We start from the raw sequence: 16,594 nt of genomic DNA, 5'->3' as shown, positions 1-16,594 counted from the left end.
CCAACATCAGGCCCCAGAATGTGCACATGGTCATTTGATTTCATTCAATGTGTTCAATTTGGATAAACAATAGGATGGCGACACCAACTTTTCCGATAGTCATGACGTCATGTCCGCCTATGGCCTTTGTGACAATTTCGTCGTAATTTACTGAGTAGTCTCATATCAGTGAAACTAGAGTATCACGAAATCAAGTAGAGTATCTTTAGCAGATCAAACATTTGTGTCTCGAGCTATCGGATTTACCACACAATTACCCCAAGTAGCCTAAACTGATATCGTAGTTTAATTGCTGGTGGGGTATTTGATTGTACGATTTCTCACATATTAATCTTATTTTGTGACAAAACTTGCAACGCTCAAACAAGGCTTGCCTGGTAATTTTTCTTGGCGCACTTCCAAAGGAAGCTTACGCTTTTCCCCATATGCCAGTGTTTCTAGACATAATAGACACCACAGCAGTGCTAGAAAGACCATGACATTTTAATAGGGGGAAACAGAGAAAAAGATACAAAATCTATATTTTAGCGTTCCCAACAATAAGGGAAGCACTCAGAAACGGAAACGCTCCAAAGAAAATCGCACTATAGCTACCAGGGCGCAGGAGACTCTAGACTATCTGGTTTCGTATTAGCTCTTTAAATCAAAGCTTATAAACCTATTTGCATTAGCCGAGTTCAATCCAATTTCTCTACAGAAATGGCTTAGGAGTTGCTAAACAAGCTCATAAGGTTTTGCTGCAGGTGCATGGCAATCATGATAAGTATCAATAAAATGCTCGTAATGAGACGTAAGTCGCTATATTAAGGGCCACTGGGTTAATCCCAGGTAAAGGAAAAAACATGACCCTAAGTTTATATCATAGAAAAAGGTCACGGCATTCATCTATAAGCTCAGGATTAGTGGCAATATATGTCGACTGTTTGCCTTATTTTTTATTCTACGGTTGTTTACTATGTCATGTAATTGTATGGGATCAGGTACACAGGTGCCTGGGGCCTGGGTAGTCGTATTTTAGCCGAATGAAGTTGGACATTTGCTCATCTAAGATGGCGGCCGCAAAGGAGGCTAGATTTGATGACGTCAGGGTCAGTTCCAACATGGCGGCCCTTTAATCTCGATTTGGTATGAGACAAGACCACAATTGATTTTTTAAGCCTTTTAGCAGTTAAATTGTCAATGTTTGACCGCAACGCATCAAAGAACGCGTGGTGTTGTGAATCTGAAATTTAGATTATGTTATTCCGGACAGTCGGGCAAGTAAATGGTGAAAAATAAAATGGTGATTGACCACGGAAATTTTTTGATAATCGACAAATTAGACAGACTTTGATATTTCCACTCTTTTCAGCCAAATGGCAGAAAAAACTCAAAACACGCCCCCTATTACCCAATTAGCAAAATTCGAAATTAATTTTTTCATCAAATAATTTCTTTATATCTGTAGACTTGCCACAACAAATATTTTTTCAATACCTCTCCAAATATGTACTTGAGAGTTAAAAACATGCACTCGTCTAATTGATAGGCCTCGACCCTCCAACCTATGAATATTCATTAGTGGTCTTGTCTCACTTGCCCGACTGTCCGGAATATCGTATCAAAATTTCAGATTCACAACCCCACGCAGTATTTGATGCGTCGCGGTCAAACATTGACAATTTAACTGCTAAAAGGCTTAAAAAATCAATTGTGGTCTTGTCTCGTATATTTGCGATGTTGAAATTGCGAAACTAAAGACGTTTTTACAGCTTTAATGTATATTGTTTTAGTGTATTTTTTCGTGCTTCAATATGTTTGTTCTAGAGGGACGAATATTACCATAAGTGCATGGTGTTGTGACATATGTGCTACACGGCTACTTTCGGCTGGATAAACGCTATTGTGTTTAATTAAGTCCACAATCCATCAAAGCAATGGACCATGTACCAACCAACGTCCCTTGTATATACATGTATCATGATATTTAGGTAATCTGGTAATCGAGGATGTGTTATGTGCGTGGCTGTTTAGGTAAGTCGTCCCAACTGTTGCCTAACGGATTTCTTAACACCCCCACTCCGGGCCTACCCCCAAATTGGCTCGGCAGGAAGGTTCAATTCAGTTCGATACTAGCTGGTCATCGAACCCTACACACTGACCTTATCATGAGTGCATATTTATAAGTGTAATCATATGTTTATTCTAAACAAAATGGGCCGCTCGGTCTATTTACAAGTCATATTCTTGGCTAGAAGGTAGCCAACCCAAAGCATTTAATAACAATCAAAATCGCTTTAACAGATTAGCAAAACAAATCGAAAATGGCTGTCAAATCGCATGAACGTTAATAGGCCTTTTCGATATTATGAGAAAATAAAAACATTCATGTTTACATCATCAATTTCCTTAATGAGCATTTAAAGTCTTTTTCATCTTATGACCTCTTTCAATCGAAAGTGCCGCAATTAGAACTTGTAAATATGAAAAGAACCGAAAATAGGCCAATATTCAACTGGTTTTCCGTAACTCTCAAAATTACGGGACCAAATTAGAATGCAGAGATACGGTGGTAACTATTATCTCGCTTTACCGAACTTTGCCAGACCCAAAAAACATATCTTGAACATGTAATTGTGACAAAAAGCTATAAACAAGGTAACAACATTGCCGGAACTCGTGGTCGCGTAGGGGGTTTGAATTGAAGATTGGGACCGACCAAGTAAGTTGTCGCGGTCTGGGTACCGGGGTGGTCGTGTTACCGGCGGTCTTGTAATAGAACTTAAAAAGGAAATTATTTGGGTCCAGAGAATCTTGGTCGTCATGGCGGGGTGGTCGCGTTACTGAAGTGTTCGGCGAGCGGTGTTCCACTGAGGCCTACCGGAATGCATTCCCAGGCTGTGTCAAAACATGCAACACTTGCAGTTTTTGATACAATATTAAAAAATGAAATTGGAAAATGGGCTGCTCTCCATTACAACAATGGCCATGGTGCTCAGCTAGGCATATTCTTGAAGGAACAGGAAGTAATTTGGTACAGTTCACGGCCCATGAAAGTGCCATCTTGTAGAATATGCAAATGGAGGAAGAAATTCCCTGTTTTCCCTGCTTCGCTACGTTTTGTGAGCGCTCTATCTATTGACTGGTCCGTCTCGTTTGAATAGGCGAGGCTGACTTTAGAGTAATATAGAACGAATTAGGTTGGTGGAACTGGGCGATAATACATGTATCGTGTCATGTTTCACTGGCCTGTGCGGTTTGATGACCCCAGAAGCACTGAAGGGCCTTTCAAACATCCAAGAGAGATCAAAGTGGAGGTGAGTGGGCCGACTAAATTGCCGAAGAGGGGGGCCCTCCGCAGTTTCATTAAGAGACAGGGTCGTATTTACATGTAGCTGGCAGCGGGAGCGGGCTCTGTCCCACATATGTCTCCCGTAAAACTGCAGGGCCGTATTTAGCGGGGGAGCAGAGGGGCAACTGCCAACCCCGGACATCGCCGAAAAACGTGTTTTTATGCAGATTTTGGCCCTTTTGAGACGAAATGTGGTGTTTTTCCGCCCAGGAGCCTACTGCCTCCTCCCCCAAGACCAAAAAAAATAGATTTCATGAAATGTGCTGTTCATGCATATATGGGACGAAAATTGATGTTCTGTCCCTGCCAGTAAGCCTAACGGCCCGGCACAGTGAGGACCAAGAAGGGTCCTCAAAAAGTTGCACAAACCTAATCGGATGCACAAACTAAACTATTTGTATGGCAATACAACTATATAGAGGCCTATACAGTAAATCGAACGCCAAGAAGAAGAATTTTTTTAACTATCTGGATTCGCACAAGACCACCACCTTACTGGCATGGTCCCCCATGCTATCAAGATTTATCAAAACCAGTCAAGTTCAAAAACACTGATTGCGTGTGCAACAAAGATTATAAAGAAAAAGTTATAAAACGTGTCCTACCTTGAACTATCTCAGCAAATAGCCACACATGAAATCAGAAAAAAACGCCAAAATTCTTGTAATTCACTTTTTGTCTCGTACTGTCTCCGCACACATGACACATGCACACAGCACACTAGTACATCCAAACTGTCTCTGAGCACTGCAACAGTAGGCACCCAGTGAATAAATGCACAGCTAAACTACCATACCCTTCTGAACTGAGCCTGGGGGGAAGTTTACCAAGGATTAAACCCTTACCTAAATACTGCGGACAATGCAGTAACACCCGCAGGACCGCGGCAACGAGTGTCTCAAAATCGCCCCGGGGGAGAGTGAAGTGGGACGACCAAAATTAGCATTGCTCGGCCTGAATGAATGGAGCCCCACAGGTGTCATAACAAAACCCGCCGACTCGTCATTCAAGACGATTCTATAACTACCCGGCCGGCACCAAAAAGTGGCACTCACGCCGAAACCCGAGCCCATTCACGGAGTGACGTTACACCCGTTGATGTTTTGCTTGAAAATAAAGCTTTCTTGATTTTAGGTTGGTAATAGGGGAGAAGCGATAGTTATCTATGGAAAGAATGGCAGGAATGTTAATGATCACCCCAAATTTCTGATTGGTTTACTATCATATGAAACATGTAACTGGGAAACGTTATGGCAGTTGATGTCAAAAGGAAAATGGCTTAAGATCTATTAGTTGTGTGTAGCCAGGTTAAAAAACAAAACCGACAAATACAGATCTTAAAAAGAAGGCTTACCGATAGGGACGAACACTTTGATGGCTGGAAGAAAGAGAAGTCGCCGGGAAGCCGTTCTCTTGAATAATCCCCCTGGCCCCACCAAAGATACCAAGGCGTTGAACTTCCGCGATTGATTTGCCCGCGATGCCGCGCGAAGCCCGATGGTCGTAACGGCCCCACAAGAATGTGAATTATTCAATCTGCGGTTTATATATTAACCCGAGACCTTTGAATTAGCGGGACTTCACAGGACACGGACACAACCTTGTCAAAGTATTAACCAATCATGTCGGAAAATGGGCAAACATCTACGAAGAATTTTGTTCACAATTCCAATACGGTTTTAGATAACCGCATGTACTTTGGAAGACAAAAGTGGAATTAAATTTGACCGTCCATTGCATACTAGGTGTCACAAAAAAAACAATATATACCTCTGAGTTTGAAAACTTCTCCAAATACGATCACTGAAAAATCATTTAACTGCAATAAACAATGCAATAGAACGGAGGTAGCATTTGGCCTGCCTGAAATTTGCAAGCCAAGTTCAAAAATACACCGCAACACTGGCGAAAATTATTTACAAACATTAGAATTAGTGTGGCGGCGCATGGTGTCAAGCAGGGGCATTATCCTCCTGGCTAGGTAAATCCCACGCCAAAGTTGTTCCTTTAAAGACATGAACTGTACATCATACACGGTAGTCTAATATAAGGTCATGTTATGCTGAAGCAACACCATGTATCTTCACAACGATCATCCCCAAACAAGGGTTCAAACTTGTTAACAAATTTCTTGTGTAATCTTGTGATCGATAAGTGGACACTAATTGATACTAATTGACAGTTGTCAATCAAATTACCATACCAAGTAGAAGTACGTGTATGTGTACGTTTTATTATAATCATTATGCTATCTTCCCGAAGATCGGTCCTTGTGATCTTTATTTCACGACACTGCTAAGCAATTGCATAATACCAAGTATGTATTGAAGAATCTTATCTATACTTGATAATACCAAGTGTTAATTTGAACTTCAGAAAAACCAACAGAGGTTCGCTTTTAAAGAAGGGGCAGTTACTAAATTCCCACTGTTTTTATATTCTTACAATATGATCAAGACAAGTTGAATGACACCTCATGTAGCTCTGAACTCCTAAAGAAAGGGCATTTTGTAAAAGTGCAAACTCCTACAGGCCTGTCCATAATTACTGCTATAATCACAATCACATGCGTTTTTCTTCTTTTCCATAGTAGTACATTGCTTTTCCGCTTGTCAATTGTCGCAGATCGCAGGTTTTTTTGTAAAAAGGGGAATTCTTGACGACGTCATGTCACCAGTCCGCCACAAAACCTAACACCAAACCAAATATTGGGCCCTCTTCAGAGTTCATAACCCTCCGCGGGGCTAAAGCATAAAAAAGCAACGATTTTTGTAGGAAAAATCTAACATATCTCAAGTCAAAGTTGTCCCTTTAATATACATTGTGTATCTGCTGTATCCGCTTGACCCTAACTGACCTGCACGAGTTGACGATGTTTACTTCGCTAACCCCACCAGGGTGTAGACTCGCAGGGATAATCCGATGATTAGGGTTGAACGCCTTTTCTTTCAGACTCATCGAGCTTGTTGATGTCAAATTGAGCTGCTCCATGCGGTGAGAAATAATTGAGCCACTGATTGGCTATTCAGAGAGAGGCGGATGTGTTCATTGCTGACGTCGGTGTCAAGGTCACTGCGCGTGGTCATAAAATGTTTTCCGTCATAGCGCGTGATCGTAATCGTGATCGAGGTTGCTGATGAAATGAAACCTCGATATGTGTATGGCCTAATTCACATCCCCATTTAAGTCGAAACGTTCACATCAGAAGTGTGGAAAAAGTGACATTCTGAAAATCAAACTTATTTTTGATTATTAAGATAAATGACGAAAAAAGTCATGCAGAGTTACAGCAGAAATTATGGCAAATTGCCATTGCACATTTTTTTTGTGGGCGCCCTGTATGTGCAATTTTATGTGTCATATTGATGCCTTTTTAGGATTAGGCTAGTATAATAATGATACGATCAATAAGATAATATCGATTTCTCTTGATTTGATCGCATGAATAGGCCTTTTTATGAGGTTGTTGATGATATCGACTCCAGGGCATTGTACTGTACCCCAAGTTCTATGGCCGCCAATGGAGGACTTACTTTATGGCCAAGTGGTTGGCGGGATGGCCCCAGAGCTGGAAGTTAGGCAGCGTCGAGTACAGTCAAGAATTGGATGCATTGGGTGAACAGCGCGTATAATACAACTGATGATCTTCCCAGGTTGGTCTCTCCACCAATAGACTTGATAAAGTAGTTCAATACTTTCACTAACTGTTGGTGGCTGAGCAGCCTGTACCTTCCTCGACAATTTCCTTTTTTACATTGGCCTGTAGTTGTCAAGAGTGTCACGATGCATTCATACTCTAGATCTCACCTGAATGGGAACATTGTTTGCGAGAAAGTGACCGTGCAACTTTAGCGCATGAAATGTTCATTTTTAGGAGGATTTTGTTATAACTTTGTGCACCATCACGATAAATACATTTAGTATTGACCTGTTTCTTATTCTAGATTGACAATTTAAAGCTGGTTTTAAAAAGGCTGTAAGCACCAGGTCAATCCCAATGTCAAAACCATAAAATGTCATTTTTCATGATTGCGATTTCTTTCCAGAATGATTTGATAATATTTTTCAAGGTGATTCCGTGGGTATGTTGAAGTTTTAAAGATTGTTTTGACTCTTCATTGATTAAATGAAGTCATCGATGTGATTTTCGACACAGCCATACCGACTGAGACTCTTCCTCTCACATGTCCCACTTGCCAGTACGGCGGATCCCTCAGGAACGTCCCCACTGGTTAGTGAGACCACAAGCTCAAACTTCTCCTCTATGAAGATGGTGAAAATGTCTAATACAAAATGTCACGGATCGCGGATAAAGGAATTCGACTTCTTCGGAATCGGCTCACACAGCACGAGAATTAAAGAACTTGCGACGGTGATGAGCATTCAAGCCTCAGTCTAGGTGCCTTCTATTCAGAAGGCTGAGTCTTAATAATGGCTAAAACTAGCAACACTGCACATCTTGAACAAATTGCGCTGGACTGGAGCATAATGAATCCCGATATGGGCGCCCAGTATGCAGTTTCCCTTTTAGCTTGTGCTATTTTATGTCATGATCCAAAATGTTTGACAGTAAGTGTTCTGCCTGAGGATGCCAGATCTGTTGCTTGTCAGATGAGTAAGCGGAAGGCTACGTGTATGGAGAAGACAGAGACTTTCAAGAATTCGGGATCGCGGATCTATCAGAAAAAGGTGACACGTTTTATTTCATAATGCATGAAGGTAAGATTAGAATTTATTGGTGTAAAGATGATTACCATTGCCAGCTTTGCAATCTATGCTTGGTCGACGTCGATTTAACCCGAGGAGTGTGGAGAAGCAATGACCGATTTGTTTTCTAATGGCCCTGACGTCAAGTACACTGCGCATGCTTACCCGGGTTTGGAGTCGAAGTACACTGCGCATGCTTACCCGGGTTTGGAGACGAAATACACTACGCATGCTTATCCGGATTTAGAGTCGAAGTACACTACGTATGCTTATCCGGATTTAGAGTCGAAGTACACTGCGCATGCTTACCCGGGTTTGGAGTCAAAGTGCAAATCGAGGGTAGCGACCGGATGCTTTGTATACACATGGTACTAGAAAAGTGTGTTTGAGTGCTTAAGTAAACATTCTGTGATGTTTTATAACCAGCCTTCCAAACTATGCCCAGAAACAATTGCGGTGATTTAAAGGACCAATTGCATTATTATGATTACCAAGCTGTTTGCTGCGGAATCACCTTCCATTCTACAGTAGCAGTTAGCATCGTTAACACTTGAAATGGAAAAATTCAAAAATAATACAAAATTGGCTGAATTATCATGCTATGTGGATTTAAATTCCTACTTGACCCAGGTGAAGCCACTGTGCAGAGATAATGTTTGTGAAGACCGATGCACTGTGACACGCTGCCTGGGGCTGAGAACCTACAGGTAGACGTCATCCTGTCAGAGCTCAATTGAATAGAGGACGACTCACTCATTCCTAGTGTTTGAGATGGGAGAGGTGTGAATTAATCGAATGTAGGTAAAAATCCTAACTGTAAAAATCTTAATGGTAAAAATCCTAACAGTAAAAATCCTAGCTGTAAAAATCCTAACGATAAAAATCCTAACTGTAAAAATCCTAACTGTAAAAATCCTAACGGTAAAAATCCTAACGGTAAAAATCCTAACGGTAAAAATCATAACGGTAAAAATCCTAACGGTAAAAATCCTAACTGTAAAAATCCTAACTGCAAAATTCCAAACGGTAAAAATCCTAACTGTACAAATCCTAACGGTAAAAATCCTCACGGTAAAAATCCAAAAAATATTTAGGAAGGTAAAAATCGGAAAATTAATAAATTGTTCAGAATCTTTTTCTCTTCAAATATTCTGAGATAATTCGAATATATCTGGAATTCATATTAAATGAGTAGTTTCAGGGCTAGCACAGCTAGAAAAGCCCCCGAATTCCGATTTCACATGAATTCACACGACAGGTTTTGAGCTTAGCAGTACAAATAAACCAACATTTTCAACCTACAGATGGACACATCGAATTTCCATCCAAAATTGCTCCATTTTTGTCTGCAAATACCTTGACAAATATAGAATTGCAGAATTGTAGAAATATAGAGTCAGAAGTCGAGAGCCGGGAATATATTAACACCCTGCCCGAAAAGCCAACTTTATTAATATTTCCAATGCATTTTCTATTAGGTGCGCCAACACCAATTTAGCATGTGTGATCAGTGGCTTAATTCGCCAGGCACGCAATAGCTGGTAATGATCCACATTAGCCGACAGTTTGTTTGATACCCGCCCGACCTACCCTTGGAGCAGTGAGGGTTGGTGGGGCTGGGTAGCACAATGATAACTGCTTGCACAGTTCGGCAACCCGGGTAGACTTTGCATTTCGCTTGCAACGAGAGGGACTCACGTTTACCTCAAGTTTCAATCAACGTAAAGCTGTGTTGTCGCAGCGTCCTAAGGAAATGACGGATAGATCAAATTACACAGGTTTACATTGCAAAACATTTACAAACAAGGTGTAAAATGCGCTAAAATCAGATTTTGCACGAGCATTGCAACATCAGTCAATATCAAAGCTATTGATGCATCATCAAGTCATGCGCAAGGCTCTGAATGGAACCCTATTGCGAGCCCTATTGTCCACATGTTCATCAGGCCATATCCAGAAGTATTAAGGTAGCAGGAAGGGTTGTGCGTTTGTGGTTTCTGAGTCTGAGGGGGTTGGTGTCTGTTGACTGTACTTTAAGAGAGACTAGGCATGGCGCCAGTCTCGTTTAAAGCACAGTCAACAGGCATTTGGTCTCAGTATTTGGGTAAGTACAGAATCAAGGCAGCTCAGAGAGCAATGACTGAACGATGCTGTGGACAATTCCAAGGATACTGCATCAGTCACGACCAACTTCTCATCAGAAAGCGTCACCACAAGCATATTCAATGTTCAGTTCCAACCTGTACCAGTCCAATGCACGCCTGTCATGGTCAGCAGTCATGGCAGTGGTCAGCTTAGCGCGATATGGAACATTCTTCCGAAACTCAAGCGAGGGAAGTCTGCTCATTAGCATATCTCGCGCACTGCTCCTTCTGGTCAAACATCGTAGTGAAATCGTAATGGAAAACGTCTGGCTTTACGCCAGACTAATAAGTGAAGAACTAATAGGTAAAGATCTTCTACTTGCGCGAGACTGCTGTGATTAAAACATCATTGCAGAGACTCCGGCGACGTACACATATATTTTTTACAATCGAAAATGCCCTCAAAAGACGACATGGAATGATTATTTTATTGATATTTCCTACTATATACCTTCCAATTATCACTTTATACAAATAGATCGGCGCTAGGTCGCATGCTTTTCTTTCCTGGTGACACTATAAAGCAAAATAGTTGCAACCCCGTAAATGCGCTATAAGTCCAATAATAAGTGACGGTGACCCGTTATAAATGTTTCGCCAGCTTCGCTTTTTTGCCGCTACTCGGCGCGTTGGGCCCTTGCGTCTAGTTTACTGATTTGCGCCGGACTTGTAAACAGGAAAAGAGAGAGTTCATTTTCACCGCCCGAGAAAATGTAAAGAGGGGGGTTGAATCGCTGGCCGTGCGAAATCCCATTTAGGAAATGGTATTGGTTCACATCAAACACCGCTGGGGCGGAGGTAAAATGCAGGAGAAACCGCGGCGCCTCGCTGAGGTTTTCAGCAAAATGACAGCTCTCCTGAGCGATGTTTGGTAAGACAACCAATATCAACGGTGAGGTACTTTAAATTTCTATTCTAGAACACGTCCAACTAAAAGCTGAAATGTGCTTTTGACTACTGTGATATTTTGCACCAATTCGAGTGGCTCCAAAGCTTGGCACTGTGCATTTATACACCGTAAACAGTGCTAAATCGTAACCAAGGTGTTCCAGAATATAAAATAAAATCCTGAAATTAAACATCTCTCTTATACTACCCAATTCTTCGTGAGATTAATATTACCTTACCATAGCATTTTGAGTTTAACAAACATACTGTGATTTACAAGTTTTTTCGAGTTTTTATTTCAAGTAATGTGCTCTAGACTTTTTCGATCTGGGTGAACTTATACCGAATGTCTCGAGGCATTTGGTCTCAGTATTTGGGTAAGTACAGAATCAAGGCAGCTCAGAGAGCAATGACTGAACGATGCTGTGGACAATTCCAAGGATACTGCATCAGTCACGACCAACTTCTCATCAGAAAGCGTCACCACAAGCATATTCAATGTTCAGTTCCAACCTGTACCAGTCCAATGCACGCCTGTCATGGTCAGCAGTCATGGCAGTGGTCAGCTTAGCGCGATATGGAACATTCTTCCGAAACTCAAGCGAGGGAAGTCTGCTCATTAGCATATCTCGCGCACTGCTCCTTCTGGTCAAACATCGTAGTGAAATCGTAATGGAAAACGTCTGGCTTTACGCCAGACTAATAAGTGAAGAACTAATAGGTAAAGATCTTCTACTTGCGCGAGACTGCTGTGATAAAATCATCATTGCAGAGACTCCGGTGACGTACACATATATTTTTTACAATCGAAAATGCCCTCAAAAGACGACATGGAATGATTATTTTATTGATATTTCCTACTATATACCTTCCAATTATCACTTTATACAAATAGATCGGCGCTAGGTCGCATGCTTTTCTTTCCTGGTGACACTATAAAGCAAAATAGTTGCAACCCCGTAAATGCGCTATAAGTCCAATAATAAGTGACGGTGACCCGTTATAAATGTTTCGCCAGCTTCGCTTTTTTGCCGCTACTCGGCGCGTTGGGCCCTTGCGTCTAGTTTACTGATTTGCGCCGGACTTGTAAACAGGAAAAGAGAGAGTTCATTTTCACCGCCCGAGAAAATGTAAAGAGGGGGGTTGAATCGCTGGCCGTGCGAAATCCCATTTAGGAAATGGTATTGGTTCACATCAAACACCGCTGGGGCGGAGGTAAAATGCAGGAGAAACCGCGGCGCCTCGCTGAGGTTTTCAGCAAAATGACAGCTCTCCTGAGCGATGTTTGGTAAGACAACCAATATCAACGGTGAGGTACTTTAAATTTCTATTCTAGAACACGTCCAACTAAAAGCTGAAATGTGCTTTTGACTACTGCGATATTTTGCACCAATTCGAGTGGCTCCAAAGCTTGGCACTGTGCATTTATACACCGTAAACAGTGCTAAATCGTAACCAAGGTGTTCCAGAATATAAAATAAAATCCTGAAATTAAACATCTCTCTTATACTACCCAATTCTTCGTGAGATTAATATTACCTTACCATAGCATTTTGAGTTTAACAAACATACTGTGATTTACAAGTTTTTTCGAGTTTTTATTTCAAGTAATGTGCTCTAGACTTTTTCGATCTGGGTGAACTTATACCGAATGTCTCGAATAATGATAGGGCAACAACAAGATATATAAGCTTTATGAAACGTTTCCGATTTTACCAAAAATTCAGTTGACGAAGGGCGATTTGTCGCATTTCGATGTTAAATCAGGTAGAATTATGGTAGTGAAACCGCCAGGCAGGATGCCATTGGTCAATGTCCTTGTGTACAGTCCCAGCAGAAGAGCTTATCGCATTTTGTACAAATCAAACTTTTATAAGGATATAACTGAATGGTGTCCTAACCTCGCATACAAGCATTATACGGTATTCATAAATGGGCCAAAGCGGCTAAGAGCACGTTTTATGTTTTACGACGCTGCGAAAGGTACCTTTCCTGGTCGACTTGCGATTCCTGCGACAGAAAAATGTTACACCCCTGGACAGCATCTTTTCATTAAAATGGGATTTCGGGGGAAAATATTACTCTCTTGTACCATCCAGGGTCGTTTACACAGAACGATTTATGACTCGGCAGAGCATAATGTAACTGGAAAGTTTGAACTCCTTCTCATAAAGGGTGTTCGTATTCCTTTTTTTAGAAAGAAGGTTCCCTGCGTTATCAACAAAGATATTTACACTGTTCAGTGGTCCATAAGTGGCGATTGTAGTCTTGTTATTTATCAACATGAAAATAGATACCAATATAATGTGGCTTTCCCGATCACATCATCGTTTCCAACATCCTGTGGTCCTAAGCGTCGTTTGTTGTTTAGCCCTACGGAGAGTTTATTTTTTGCCTTTTGCTCAACTCGACTTGCTGCTGTTGGGATGGAAGAGTACTGTCAAACAAAAGACAGTTTCCTCACGAATCGGCCTGCTGAGATGTCAGTTCGGCCAATTCGCGCGTTTTTCTACCCTGAATTCGTCAATGGCGGCGAAAAGTATGTCTTCAATCCAAAAGATGGATCACTGTTGCAGCGAATAAAGTGTAAATTAAAAACAACCGAAATGAAGGAATGTTTCACGTCAGTAGCAATTTACAAAGGATTGTAATAAATATCATTCAAGACTACAGAAGGCAACAAGCTGAGTGTATTCACACTCAGCACATTTTTCCGGCGTGCCCAACCGCCGCGTTCAAATTGAGATGAAGTCTAGGCCGTGGGCCTGATCAAAAAGGGGGGTTAAATTCGTTACAACATTTGGGGGCAGAGTAAAAATCCTCTTAACGTGATATGTATGGATACACAGGATTATAATAAGATTCTCGTTCAGTTGGTGAGCTGATTCTCCATAGGATATATACATGTACATGTACCTGGGATCACAGAAACACGCACAGCGACAACAACGAAACATATCATACCATCGCACCAAACCATACAAGATGTACTCTCTTTTTGTCTTGTTACATTCAATGGAATGCCCATCTCTTAAAAGCACCCCGCAAACCAGCGATTTAAATCGCTGCAACCTACCGTTTGAATCGCATGCGACTAAAACTGCTCGTTTGCGGCGGTCATCTAAATAGGCCGGGCCACATCGACCTGCAAGTTTATATCAAACCAAGCGAATGCAAGTTTTACCCGTGCGGATGAGAGATCCTTTTGTCGCACATAGCAATGATTTTAATCGCAGGTGGCTCAATTTGAATCACTCGTCTGCGCGGCACTTTAAGTACACCAATAGTGCAATGATGTCTATACACCATACTTGTATCTATGATAAATTCAATTGCTACATAGTGCTGTTTGTAGGTGCCACCCATCCTCAAGTATCCATTTGGCCAGTTCGTGTCTTTTGTTCCGCCGATTATGATGGGGAAAGGTAAACACAACAATATTGAATTCCATCCTACACGTTCTTTAGTTATGATAAGGTATACGGAGCATCCTGTCCCTTGGGTGAGGGCTATTTTCTACAGCTTTGGCCGCAATGCTCAGACCTCACGAATGCTCTACAATTCCTCTTACTACCCCGGACCAGGAAAACACATTTATCATCTAGTTTCTAATTACATAATTGAGTTTTCAACTAAGCGATTGCCCAAATGCTGGGCCATTAGTAGTTATGGTAAAATTTATGATTTTACGGCCGGGAAAATCGTTGGGCGAATCTTGATTCCGTCAGCGGAGAAATGTAAAGGTTTCAATATCGATGATATGGTTTTATTCGCTTTCACTGGTGAGAAGATTTGGAACAGCGCATGGACAGTGACGTTGTACCATGCGATTTCGAATTCCAAAAATGGCGAATTGCTATTTCAACTGATACGTAATAGCACAGTCACCGTTGAAAAGTCCTTCCCCTTGTATATGCTGGATCAAGGGTTCAAGATACAATATGGGTTTATATTTTTTGATACGCTTGCTTATTTTTGCATTGGGTACAAAAATGCAATGGATTATGCGTTGTTTCCTAACATTCACATGGGACTGACCGCACAAAAATGGTGCGCCCTGTCAGTTACTGGGATGCCTTGACAGATATACTCAAATTATAAATTGGGACTGACCCTATTAAGAATCGATTCATCCCGATCATATTTAATCATCTTGGTAAAGAGTTGTTTTTCACGGAGAAGGTCGAGATTAAAGAAGAATTGTGCGATGAAACAATGGAATGTAGAAATTCACGGATCGAAGGCAGTGGATAAAAATCAATTTGTTTGGAAACACGTATGGATGGACCATCGATGGAATATGTTACAGGTGCCATATCGACACGGTGACAATAGAAAAGAACATACTCGCATGACGGGGTTCAATGTATTCCGTCTACTCTCTTGAAAGTAAAGGTTTTTCAGGTTCTTAAAAACCTTTTTGAGTTTTTCAGCCAACACCAATAATGTGCACCTTTTCAGGGAAACCTACTTTCACAAGGGCAAAAAACTTCAGGGTTTTTTCATTTACCCTGGGGGTGCATATTTGTGTTGGTCCAAAAACCCTTTATGGTTTTCTAAACGCGCAAAATCCTTATTTTTAAGAGTGTGGTACACCTTATCTTAATTTCCCCCAACAAAATAATGTCGTCCTCTTTTATAAAATCATTTCGGGTTTAAGTATACAGGGATAATAATATAATCCACTTTAAGTTACAATAGATATAATGCTGTCCCACAGAATTCACTTTCGAAAATAACATGAGTTGCGAGAATAGGGAAAATTTATGATGTCAGCAAGTCTCTAGGCGTGTGGTGATATCTGCTGACAATCGTGGCGGTGTGCTGTTTGGGAGGACAGAGGATATTGGGGACACGGGAGACTTCTTTCGAATTGCCGGAATAATTTCCTCTGGCTTTGGAATTATTCCCCTCCCTCCCTCCCCATAACACTGTGGATGAGGTTTCTCGATATATTGCCAGTGATTTCTGAATATCCCAAAGAACATTTTACGAACATTTCATTATTTACCCTTGCCAGTTTTGGCGTATAGACTCCCATTAAATCTCTTTCTTAAGGGTCGATGTTATCGACATATGCCCTGATAACCCTTTGAAGAGACACGGTAGAACAATGAGAATTTAGGCTTAGGTGCAAGCCGGCTTTGTTAAAAGACAATTAACCGTTTATTTGGCTAGGCCTGAATTCTTTTAACTTCGAGGTGGAGCCAAAAACCGAGATGAAGACAGCAACAAGCGACAGAGAGTAGTAGTTATGTTTTCCCCGGGATGTGCGTTTAGGGCGGAGGTATTCCAAGGTCACACGATGCCAATCTGGATACCAGGCATGTGAGTTGTGTGGTGCAGCCCTCAGCGCCTCGGGGCGAAAGCAGACTGCAGAGGAACTTTATTTTCCTTCTCAATATGTATACACATTGTATATCGCTTATCTCTGCCGCCATGCTGTATTCGCTGCTTTATCTGAAACATTTTGTAAACGGGAACATCAAAGTCAAATATTTTTCGCGGCGAACTTCAACACAAA

The 16,594-nt window shown here is 41.4% G+C and overlaps 1 protein-coding gene across 1 annotated transcript in view; it reads right to left on the bottom strand.

Annotated features, from left to right (window-relative positions):
• Positions 1–4,195, bottom strand: part of LOC135489529 (cytochrome P450 3A9-like) — a 44,535-nt gene extending 40,340 nt beyond the window's left edge. Inside the window, exon 1 of the mRNA XM_064774922.1 lies at positions 4,177–4,195. The gene's annotated coding sequence lies outside the window, so the exon portion shown is untranslated. The remainder of the gene's footprint in view (positions 1–4,176) is intronic.
• Positions 4,196–16,594: the final 12,399 nt, after the last annotated feature.

This window comes from Lineus longissimus, chromosome 6, assembly GCF_910592395.1.
Source record: "Lineus longissimus chromosome 6, tnLinLong1.2, whole genome shotgun sequence".
NCBI classification, from domain to species: domain Eukaryota; kingdom Metazoa; phylum Nemertea; class Pilidiophora; order Heteronemertea; family Lineidae; genus Lineus; species Lineus longissimus.
This window is presented reverse-complemented; position numbering and strand designations above follow the sequence as displayed.